This window comes from Macaca mulatta, chromosome 3, assembly GCF_049350105.2.
Source record: "Macaca mulatta isolate MMU2019108-1 chromosome 3, T2T-MMU8v2.0, whole genome shotgun sequence".
NCBI lineage: Eukaryota > Metazoa > Chordata > Mammalia > Primates > Cercopithecidae > Macaca > Macaca mulatta.
This window is the reverse complement of record NC_133408.1, coordinates 183,594,461-183,606,468: the sequence shown is the minus strand read 5'-3', so window position 1 is coordinate 183,606,468 and position 12,008 is coordinate 183,594,461. Positions and strand designations below refer to the sequence as shown.

Sequence of the window (12,008 nt, the reverse complement as noted above, 5' to 3'; positions counted from 1 at the left end):
TTGAAAGAAGATTCATGTACCTCATTTGTGGTTATTATAGCAGTATTTATCCTTGAAGGAACATAGTCTCCTTCACTGGAGGGATCTGGGTCTGATGGAATCATTTCTGGGAATTAGGTAAAGGGTCATGATTCTCTGTCTTTGTGGCTCAACAGACCGCTGTTCATTGGAACTCTTATGTGTTCTAAAAATATAGCAAGACTCTAATGGTATGCCTATCTTTTTTTTTTTTTAGACTGAGTCTCACTCTGTTGCCCAGGCTGGAGTGCAGTGGCACAATGTCGGCTCACTGCAACCTCCACCTCCCAGGTTCAAGCAATTCTCCTGTCTCAGCCTGCCAAGTAGTTGGGACTGCAGGTATGTGCCACCACGCCCAGCTAATTTTTGTATTTTTACTAGAGACAGGGTTTCACCATGTTGGCCTGGCTGGTCTCGAACTCCTGAACTAAGGAGATTTGCCCACCTTGGCCTCCCTAAGTGCTGGGATTACAGGCATGAGCCACCACACCCAGCCTATTTCATTTTTTTAAGACCCAGAACTGTGGTGTGTTTTTGGCACATGGAGTTAAATGGAATCAAATACATAGAAAACACATAATGTTTCTGAGAGAATTATATTGGCAAAAGTGTCAGCAGCCTGGACCTGAAAAAGCTGAGACTGTAAGAGATATAAAATGACCTCTGAGTCTTCAGTCTTCTAGAATTAAGAAGCTGGGTAAGGATGGAAAAGTAAGGGACTTCCAGTATGCAGAAACAAGAGCTTGAAGAATAATAAATTAAGATGCAATTCCTAACGAAAATAACTAAGACTTAATCACGAAACATTCCTTGCCCCAGGATAGAACGACCCAGAAATATTTGTACAGCAGGCTTTGGGAACAACTATTGAGCAGTAACAGCTATATGCCTACCACTCTTTCTCTTTCTAATGAAAGCGTTTATTTCTGTTACTGTGCCCTCACACCACAATTGTACGTTAAGTGTAAACAGTAAAATTGTCTTTATTATTCATAGATCTCTGACTCAAAGGAAAGCACATCTAGATTTGCTTTATATCACAAAATCCTGGACTTTCTGACCTGATATCAGGGTTAGATGAAGATGGAGGGAATATAAGCATGTGGATAATCATGATTAATAGGGAAGACTGGTAGAAGTATTTGTTCAAATTCTTCACTTCCCTTCACTTCTCACATCACGTATCACATGGCTTCATGGTAGGTAGAGTTCCCTGTCTTCTCACTGTGAGCTTGGCTAGGTGACTTGCTTTGGCCAATGCAATATTTGATGAGACATGAACAAAGGCTTGAAATTAATATATGCAGTTGGGCTTTCCCTACATCATTTTTTGCCATTATTTTAATAAGAATATAACCTGAATAACTTCTGCCCTTCTAGCTTGGCTCCAGAATTAAATGCATTGAACAGAACAGCTCCAGCCAATCTGCAAATCTGCAGTTTGAAGAAGAGCCGCTTCAGTCACCCACAGATACATGAGCAAGAAATAAATGCTTATCACTTGCCACTGATACATTGTGATTTTTTGTCACAATAGCTTTTTGCAGCAATAGTTTACTAATATTGGGGTCCTAGTCCCCTAATTATTTCACAAAATTTATTTCATGAAAATATGAATTCATATCATGAAGTAATCCATTACTTTGGTGGAAAAAGAAAACACCTAAATTTGCTTTTTTCTGTTGTTGTTTCTCAGCCTTGAAACTACAAAACATAAATTGTTTCAAAATCAGATACACTACTGAGTTCCTGCATCAATTGTGGTTCTTTGGTTGTACATCATTACAGCTAACTTAAACAAAAGAGACATTCATTGAAACATTATCAGAAGTTAATGGAATTGACTGGAAGCCTGAAGAATCAGACTGAAAATCAATAGGAACCAAGACAGTTTCTGGAGTCTAGAAGGCAAGAAAACCAGGAATGGTCTAATAGAAGAAGGAATCTGGTTGGGATGCCATGGATGGGAGATGGATAACTTCCAAATATTTTCAGACTTGTTTTTACTTCTTCTGAAGATTCAGATCTCAAGAAGAAAGAATCAAACTGGTTCTTTAGCATGAGAGAAAAGGACCTGAATAGGAGAGAGCAGGATCCCTGGTTACAGTGTCATCCAGCTAAAAAAAAAAAAAAAAGAGTTAAATCCTGGAAAAAAAAATCTGGCTGCTCATAGGAAGGAAAATGTATGTAAAGAAGAAAAGAACTGTTTTCTGTGCTTGGTAAACCTACACATGCCCCTCAGAGAATGGAGACGAAGTACCTCCCAAAGAACTTCCATTTACCTGTGAGCTTTATCATGTGAGTTTACACTTGCTTCTTCCCAAGCCTCACTAAAATGATAATTAAGAAATTGCAAAAGACATAACCTTCAAGAATCAAAAAGAGAATGGAGATGACAGCAACAAAGTGCTGTTTTGCAAAACAGATGGATGGGTAACCGACTTAGCAGACCAAGGAAAATAGAAACCTAAACTGGAAGTGCAGTAGCCCTAATGCCCAAATTTATACTACAGATTATTACAAAGCCTCAGGAACTCAAAAACGGTCGAGATTAGAAGGCTGAATAAAGGCTGGTTAAAATGTCTGCACAGAAGCAGTTAGATCTCTGAAGTCAATGAGCTGCCATTACTCTATCTTCAGCGGGAACCAGGGAAAGTTGACCTAGAGCACTCTGTACTCAGGGACGACACATGTATCCAAGACCAAGAGTCCTGTGAAAACAGGGGCATTGACTAAGACTCCTTCCCCATCCCCCCTCCAGACCCCATCCTCTCTGAGTTTCCTGGGACGTTGGCAGCCAGCTTACACCTGACAGGCTGGGGACTAGGTGTTCTCTTTCTGAGTATACTGACACGTCAGCAGAAGAGACTTAGGAGTCCTGATATTTAGAGATGGCCCAGGGAAGTAGCTGAGGTCCCACCCAAATGTTGAAGCCCACCAATCAAAGCTTCCTCTGTGAATGCCTTGCTTCTAAATAATTTTTCTTGATTCATTTATGAATGTGAACAAAGAGCTAAGAAGCACCAGTCATTTTAAAAACCTCTAATATTAGAAAAATAAACACACAAAAAGAAATCTCAGGGGAAAGAAAGATATTACAAAATACACATAATGCATTTCCTCAGAGAAATTAGAAAAGATATTGCACCTATAAAATAAGAACAAAGAGAATATCACATCATACAAGAAAAAGGAACATCAGAGAATAAAATGTTCTTTCAAATAAGAAATTTGAGAGTAGAAATGAAAATTTTAACGAAAATGTTGAGAGGTATAGAATATCTCCCATGAGTAACACAAAAAGAGAAGAAAAACTACAGAAACTACACACTTAAAAAAAAACATAGAGGAATAGCCGGTTGCTGTGGCTCACACCTGTAATCCCAGCATTTTGGGAGGCCAAGGCGGGTGGATCATGAGGTCAGGAGTTCAAGACCAGCCTGACCAACATGGTGAAACCCTGTCTCTACTGAAAGTACAAAAATCAACTGGGCACGGTGGCACGTACCTGTAATTCCAGCTACTCGGGAGGCTGAGGCAGGAGAATCATTTGAACCCAGTGAGCCAAGATCATGCCACTGTACTCCAGCCTGGGCAACAGAGCAAGACTCTGTCTCCAAAAAAAAAAAAAAGGAAACTTAATAATTGGTGATAGCAGAATAATCTATGACTCAGCCATAATTAATGTTAACATAGATATAATCATGTTCATAGTGAATATTGCTCTATACCAAAATTATGATGTAATTATTATATGGAGAAAGGAAATACGTGTGTGTTTATCTTGTATGTATTTGTGTTGAAGAGAAGAGGTCTAAAAAAGTCAAATTATCCTCTTCCACAGTAAAACGTCAAGAAACAATACATGTATAAAACTGAAAAAATAAACTAGTAATAGATTGACTGGTTTTTAAATAAAAGGCAGAGATACAGCTCAGACAGTTAAATTGATAAGTCAGAAGTGGGGAATGGCAGGATAGGGCTGATGACTTTTTTTCAATCTTACCTAATTATTTTTTAATTTTGATAAAAACTACAAAAGAAGTGTATTCTCTTGCCCGGAGCTTGAGGATGAAGTAGGGTATGTAATAATATTCAGGAGAGGGGCTTACAAAGAATCACCCAGTTAGCAGCAAGGAGAGGTGTCCAACAGAACCGTGCCTCCTCAAGTTCCTCCTGCGGAATGAGGTCAGCTGTGGAAATCGTCATGGAGTGCAAAGGGCAGGAAGATTCCTCAGATGAGAAAACAGAAAGGAATGAGCAGATGCTGCCCTGCAGCCAATAGCTCTATTAGGAAACTTTCTCTAAGTATCTTGGAATCAGTAACAAGATTGAATTTTAGATTCAAGCATACATAGCAGTGTTTTAATTTAAGAGACATAACCCTGAGGATGGATGCAGAGGATTGGCCATCAGGGGGAAGAATGCAGACCGCAGACTGCTGTCGCTCTGTGCGTCAGGATAAATAAGAAGATAATAGGCCGGGCACGGTGGCTCACGCCTGTAGTCTCAACACTCTGGGAGGTCAAGGTGGGAGGATTACTTGAGCCCAGGAGTTCAAGACCAGCCTAGGCACCAAAGGGAGATCCTTGTCTCTACGTAAAAATAAAAAATAAAAAATAAGCTCTTCCCTTTTGTGGCCATCACCAAAGTGGCAGTGGCCAAAGTGAAGTTCAATCCCTTGGTGACTTCTGATCAAAGCAAGTACCGCAAAAGGCATTTCAATGCACTTTCCCACATTCTCAGGAATATTAGGTCTTCCTCTCTTTGCAAAGAGCTGAGACAGAAGTACAATGTTCAATCCATGACCATCTGAAAGGATGATAAAGTTCAGGTTATACACAGGCACTATAAAGGTCAGCAAATTGGCAAAGTAGTCCAGGTTTGCAGGAAGAAATATGTCACCTACATTGAACAGGGGCAGCAGGAAAAGGCTAATGGCACAACTGTCCATGTAGGTACCATGTAGGTACCATGTAGGTGGTTAGCACTAGGCTAAAATTGGACAAAGACTACAAAAAGATTATTGAAGAGAAAGCCAAATCTCACCAAGTAGGAAGGGAAAAGGGCAAATACAAGGAAGAAACAATTGGATAAAGGAATAAAGGAATCTTACATACAAGCTTTCATTAAAACTTGAAATGAAAAATAAAACAATAGCCGGGCATGGTGACATGCCTGTGGGCCCAGCTGCTGGGGAGACTGAGGTGGGAGGACTGCTTGAACCTGGGACATTGAGGCTACAGTGAGCTGTGATCAGGCCACCGCACTGCACAGCCTGGGTAACAAAGTGAGACCGTGTCTCAAAAAATAAAAAAGAAAAAAGAAGAAGAAGTTAATAATAACGCATGGTGTTTAGTGTAGACCTGCTCTGTGCCTTGCATTGTACTCACCACTACACAGAATTACCACTTTGCATCCTCACTATAGCCCTATATAAACTGTGTTATAAATTCATAACCCTATAAAAATAAATTGTAGAGAAGATTGGTTGAGCACTCACCATGTCTCAGGCATTGCGCCAATATTCCATTAAATCTTCATAACAACTCTCTGGTAGAGGTATAATTGCTATTATCCTATTTTATAGATGGGGATACTGAAAAACAGAAAAGTTCAAATTTGCCCAAACTTCCATAGCTAAAAAATGGTCAAGCCAGGACTCAAAGTGTCTAGTTCCAAAGCCTGTGCATAGACTCCTCACATACAACACTAGCTTATCGCAACAGATGACAGAACTTGGGCTTAGAGGATTGAAGTAACAAGGCCAAGGGTACACAGCCACGAGGGAGTAGAGCCAGTACTCAAATTCAACCTTCTCTGAACCCAAAGTACACCCTACATTCATACGGCCTCCATAATAGAGGAAAATTCTAATTCCAATAGAATAAGAAAATAAGCCATCCTTTGTGTTAGGAGTAACACTCAGTGATAATGAATACACTGATCAATGGCATAGAAGGGTATCAGGAGTATAGAGATAGAGAGAACAGAGATTAACAAATAACCACCCCCAAACCATGGCAACGTGGATGGTGGGATGGGTGACCTGCATTTTCCTAGCCCCCTCTCCACGCTGGCAACTGCAGCACAGCGGTACAGGGGCTGGACTCTGAGGCCAATGACAATGCCTGCAAATCCTGGCTCTGCTGCTTACTAGTTATGTAAGCTTGGGCAAATTACTTTGCTTTTCTGGGTTTCAGTTTCTTCATCGGAAAAATGTTAGTGATAACGGCATTGTTAGAGGATTAAGTGATTTAGTCATTGTAAGTTGTTGCAAGAAGAGCTTGTATTAAATAATTCCTGACACACACACAAGTGCTAGCATTGACTATAAAATAATTGTGTTTTTATTAATTAAGGACTTCCTGAAGTATGTTCTGCTCCCAGTTCTGTGGCTAATTCTTGCTGTGTGTTCACCTGCTTGGCCTTGACAGGAGGCTTGCTTTTGTTTCTGTTCTGCTCTTGGCATTCTAAGCCTCAGGAATTTATGTCTTTATCTTCCACCCCAGACCTACTGATTTGGTTTCTTACCTCATTTTGAGCAACCTGTGGCCCACTGCCTCATGCCTCAGATTCCCAAAAAGTAGATCCCTAATAATTGCTCTCAGAAGTCCTTGTTACAAACCACTTACCACTTTGACCCTTCCTTCCCTCCTCCATAGTAGTTCAGGTCCACGGATTCTGGCATGTCTGTTGGCATGAACTAGAGTGATTTTTTTACTCACTGCCTACTTACTCTGGGACTAAACTCTGAACCTGAGATTTGTATTTTAGGTTTGCATCTCTATTGACCTATCCCTCATAGTAGAACTAAAACTGGTACAGCCCTTTACAATTTACAAAGCAACTCCACAGACATTACCTAATTCAACCTTGACAACAATCCTTTGAGGCAGGCATTTTTATTGTTCCTAAATATATAAGGAGGTTCAGGCAAGATAAGTAATTTGACCACAACTGCAAAGAGTTACTGACAGAGATAAAACTAGAAATCAAGTCTTCTGACTACACACACTGTATTCTTTTGAAACTCCAACCTGCCTATAAGGTTTGCACACTCTTCATACCAGCCCTCCACCACCCAAAGCCCAGCTATAAAAATTCCCAAGCCGATATGCCCAACCTTGACTCTCACCTCAACTTTTGTACCTACATCAGCAGCTGTTGTACATAATCACCCGCACAGCCACGTGAAGCTCAGCATCCTTTCTAGCTCGCTAGAGCTGTCTATGTGTGTGGGTCCATTTCCATCAATGGTCTCAAGTGTTTCCTTGACTCAACACCTCAGAATAACATTTGACTCCTGCCTCACCCTCACCCATCACACTCTGTTATCAGTTGAAGCTGAAGAGTCTTCCTTTGTGTTGTCTCCCATATGTTTCTTCTTTGCAGTCACATACCCACTGCTCCAATTCACGTCCTCATCACTTCACCCTTGAACTATTACCATAGTCTTCTCCTTGTGTTCATTTTCTCCCTTTTCATTTCATCTGAAAACTACACCAAATTAATCTTGGTAACATGCCACTTCATCTCTCACTGAAAAGCTTTCTGTGGTTCTGCACTTCCTTTAGGATACATTCTCAATGTCTTAACATGCTGTTTCCTAAACCATGTGCTGAGAAACACTAGAGTCCTTGAATATCAATAGACGCTTCATTTAAAAAAAAAAAAAAAAAAGGAAAAAAAGAAATGCTACCTGCTATCACTACTTCTCCATGTACATGCACATTCACTAAAAATCTGAATATACGATCAAGACACTGGAAATGTTTTTAAGCCAACATTTTCAAAATGTATTGGACCACAGAGCACTTTCTTCAGTGAAAACTGTGAATATTTGCTTGGCATTAACATTCCACAAAAACGGTTGAAGATATTCACCTCCTCACCTCCATGTCTCTTTCTAAACTTAGTTTCCACTACTACCTTATACAAATCCTTTCTGTCTTTAAATTGGTTGCTGAGCAAATTGAACTAAGTCCTACCTTTAAGTTTGACACCACCCTTCTCTGACCACCTGAGATATAGTGTCCCAAATTCAATGCACTGCAGTGTGGACCACATGTCCCAGGTTTTCTACATGGTCCTGGTTTTATGTAATTTGTCCTTCTTAATAAAGATGATTCAAACATAGCATGAAATGAACTTTTTATTTTGAGAGATTTATTTTGATTTAAAATTTTTTTATTGAGTTACAATTGACAAAAAAATTGTATATGTTTAAAGTGCACAAGGTGACAATTTTATATACATTTAAAGTGAAATAATTACAATTAAGCTTATTAGTGCATCCATCAATGATTGTAATAAGTTGCACATTAGAAAAGGAATCCTTTCCTAAATTACATATCCCAATTTCCAATTTATATAATTGGCTTACTGTCATTGAGCACACCTATTTTTTGTATTGCTGATTTGAGGCACTCTGTGTAGCACTACATTGTTAATTCTGTTTTCTGTCTTTTCAGATCTCTCCTACTAGGTTAGTCTATTTTTCTCTAGTACTTATTTATCTCTCAGAGTGAGAATTTACATTGATTATAATAATGGTTCTATGGTTACCTATCACAGACATTCAAATAGCAGAGTCCTTTTTACCCAAAATAAAAATTTCAGTTTTAAAGAGCAAGCTGACTGCCTAAGAAATGAAAACCCTGCTTTAATTTAAGGAATAAGGTCTAGTCCTTGGGCATCTCAAAGCCGCAAAACTTAAAGAAAACCAAAAGCACTAGTACCAAAGTTCCTACTCCATCCACTTCCAGAGCCCTCTGGGCTTTCAGCTACTGCTTCTTTAAAAAACTTACCCGGTACTCAAGTATCATTGTTGAATAGTCGCATCAATAATTTTGCAAAAGTAGAAAATGCACCAGTGCATACAGGTGCTTCAATTTAAAACAATTGTGGGTACTAAATTGTTTGTGGGTGATATAATAGGATATTGTGGATTTGCCTTAAAACCTTGCAGCAAAAACAAAAACAACAAAGGATGGTGGAGCAAACACAGATTAAACGTAATTGAAAAAATGTTGATAGGTATTGAATTGGATAATAAATACATAAGGGCTCAGCTCAATATACTATGTTTGTGTATGTTTGAAAATTTCTGTAATAAAAAGCTGTAAAAATGCATAGGTGACTGATGCTTATTAAACAGGGAGGATGATGATGGTCTTAGTGCTTTTCCCATCAGATCTGTACCCCTATGAGGTTCTACTCATTTCACTGCCAATGGTCAGCTCAACCCAGCTCCTCATTTAATCCCACAGTCACCCAGCCTGCTGTCACTACCCTCAGGCCTCTGAGCAAAAACAACCACGGAGTAAATTCCATCAAGAGAAGGTAAGTAAATGGAGCTAGGTCTCTTTCGCTTTATCGTTTTTCTTGTTTTTTGTTTGTTTGTTTGTTTGTTATTTTTGTTTTGAGACAGAGTCTTGCTTTGTCACCCAGGCTGCTGTGCAGTGGTACAATCTTGGCTCACGGCAATGTCTGCCTCCCAGATTCAAGTGATTCTCGTGCCTCAGCCTCCCAAGTAGCTAAGACTACAGGCACACGCCTCCATGTCCCAGCTAATCTTTGTATCTTTAGTAGAAATGGGGTTTAACCACATTGGCCAGACTGGTCTCAAACCCCTGACTTCATGTGATCCACCCACCACAGCATCCCAAAGTGCTGGGATTATAGGCGTGAGCTACCATGCCGGGCCTTTTTTTGCTGTTTTCTATGTGTTCTTCTGTCCACCAACCTATCTCCCTCCCTGTCAGCCCACCCAACTGCCCACCTGCACATCTGCTGCCCTTCTTGCTCCAGCTCCATCAGTTTTTGAACTAGCCAAAACTCTTTGGCCAACTCTGCCCCGACCTTCATAATATTTCACCTAAAACTACTGCAGGTATCTCAGCTATCCATAAGTTTTTGTCAACTCTTTGACTAATATTAATAATATTTCTCCTAAAACCTTTGTTATTAATTGATGCCAGGAAAACAAATCTTCTGCTTTTCTCTGCCTTCTTGTGTCCTTTTGATTCTTTCTGACAATGTAAATCCTGACTCCACTGCTGCCCCATTCCCAACCTTCTGTGCATGGTTACTTCCAAGATCCTTCAGATGGTGCCTCATGATACACGTCGTCTGGCCTTAAAGAGGCAGGGGAGCATGTAAGAGAAATGAACTTGTCTTATCATAAAAGCCAAAGAAGAAAGAGATTCAAGGATACAGTGATCAAAGGGGCAAAATGCATTAGAAAAACCTATAGAGATTAAGTAGTTAGAAGAAGACTGTGGTAACTAGGAAATCATTACCAATGATTAGTTCAGAAAGAATAGAAATGGATTCCAAGTGCACATAATTCAGTCAAGAAGAAGTCATAGCAAAGACTGATAACATACCTAATGTGTATGTGCACAATAGTAGGAAGGAGAAAAATATGTGCACAATGGTAGGAAGGAGAAAAATATGAAAGAATCTTTTACAGAAAAACATTCAGACCTGGTGGTTTTCAAGACCAGTTAGACCTAAGCATATTGAAAGGCCATAAAAGGAGCCAGTGGAAGAGACTGAAGAATCTAGAAGTCAGAAGGCAACAAAACAGGGTCTTGGAAGTGATAGAAAAGACAGAGGATGAAAATATATATCAAAGTGTTGGTCTTGGACAGGGTAAGCAGACCTCTTTTGTGAGATTAAAAGGTATTACCTTTTAAGGAAATTAGTTTTGAAAAAAGCTAAAGATTACTTTTTGAATGATTTCAATGTTCTCAGTAAAAATGTATTAAATTATATGAGATGATGTGTGTAAAATACTTGGCACAAGGCTTGACACATAATAAATGTTCACCATGTGGTGGTCCCAGGAGACTTAACAGTGGTGTAGTAGCATTAGTCAGAACAGCAGTGAACATTTATTGAGTGTTTAGTATGTTCCAGGAGCTTTCTTAAGCTATTGTAGTGGTAGTGATAGAGGGAGAAGGAGGAGGAGTAGCAATAATAAATAAAAAACATCTGTCTGAGAATAAAGTGAGCAGGAGTAGACTTGAGAAAAGCAGAGTGTTGACTGGCAGAGATACGGAGATTTCATCAGCAACTGAGCAGACAATTATTAAGCAATTATAGGAACCCACATGAAGTTTGGCCAGGCATTGGTATTGGAAAAAGTTGCTAAGTGTCTGGTCAGAAGAAGGGCTAGTGGAGTGGCTGAAATTATAAGTGGGTAGTCTCACTATATAAACAAGGGCTTATAGGTAAAAGTTTCAGGAAATTTTTTTTTTTTTTTTTTTTTTTTTTTTTGAGAGGAGTCTCGCTCTGTCGCCCAGGCTGGAGTGCAGTGACGCGATCTCGGCTCACTGCAAGCTCCGCCTCCCGGATTCCTGCCATTCTCCTGCCTCAGCCTCCCAAGAAGCTTGGACTATAGGCGCCCGCCACCGCGCCCAGCTTTTTTTTTTTTTTCTTTTTTTTTTTGTATTTTTGGTAGACACGGGGTTTCACCGTGTTAGCCAGGATGGTCTCGATTTCCTGACCTCGTCATCCACCCGTCTCGGCCTCCCAAAGTGCTGGGATTACAGGTGTGAGTCACCGCGCCGGCCCAGGAGATATCTTAGAGGAAGGTTAGTGACAATCGGTCAGGGGGCTTAACGATCTCCTTGCTATAAGCTAAGCTGAGGAATAGAAATAGTCAAGAATGGGAAGCATGTTGCACAGTTTAGTCGCATCCTTTGTCTAATTTTTAAATTAATTAGTGATATTTCCTTATATAACTCTAAAATTTTTGTCATTAATGATGTAAGTATCATTTCCTGGACTATTACTCTGACTTACGCTGTCCTGTGTTAGCCAAACTATTTATTTTTGTAGTCAAATCCATCAATTTTTCTTGAAAAGTACTATGCATTTTATATCTTGTTGGTATACCTGGAGCATTTAACTGATTATTTCTCATATGATTAGCCTACTTTCCATAAAACATGTATTTTAAACTTAAGGTATTTTCCACT

The 12,008-nt window shown here is 39.6% G+C and overlaps 1 pseudogene; it reads left to right on the top strand.

Moving 5' to 3' along the window:
* The first annotated feature begins 3,279 nt into the window (after positions 1 to 3,279).
* Positions 3,280 to 5,218, top strand: LOC144340206 (large ribosomal subunit protein uL24 pseudogene; annotated as a pseudogene).
* Positions 5,219 to 12,008: the final 6,790 nt, after the last annotated feature.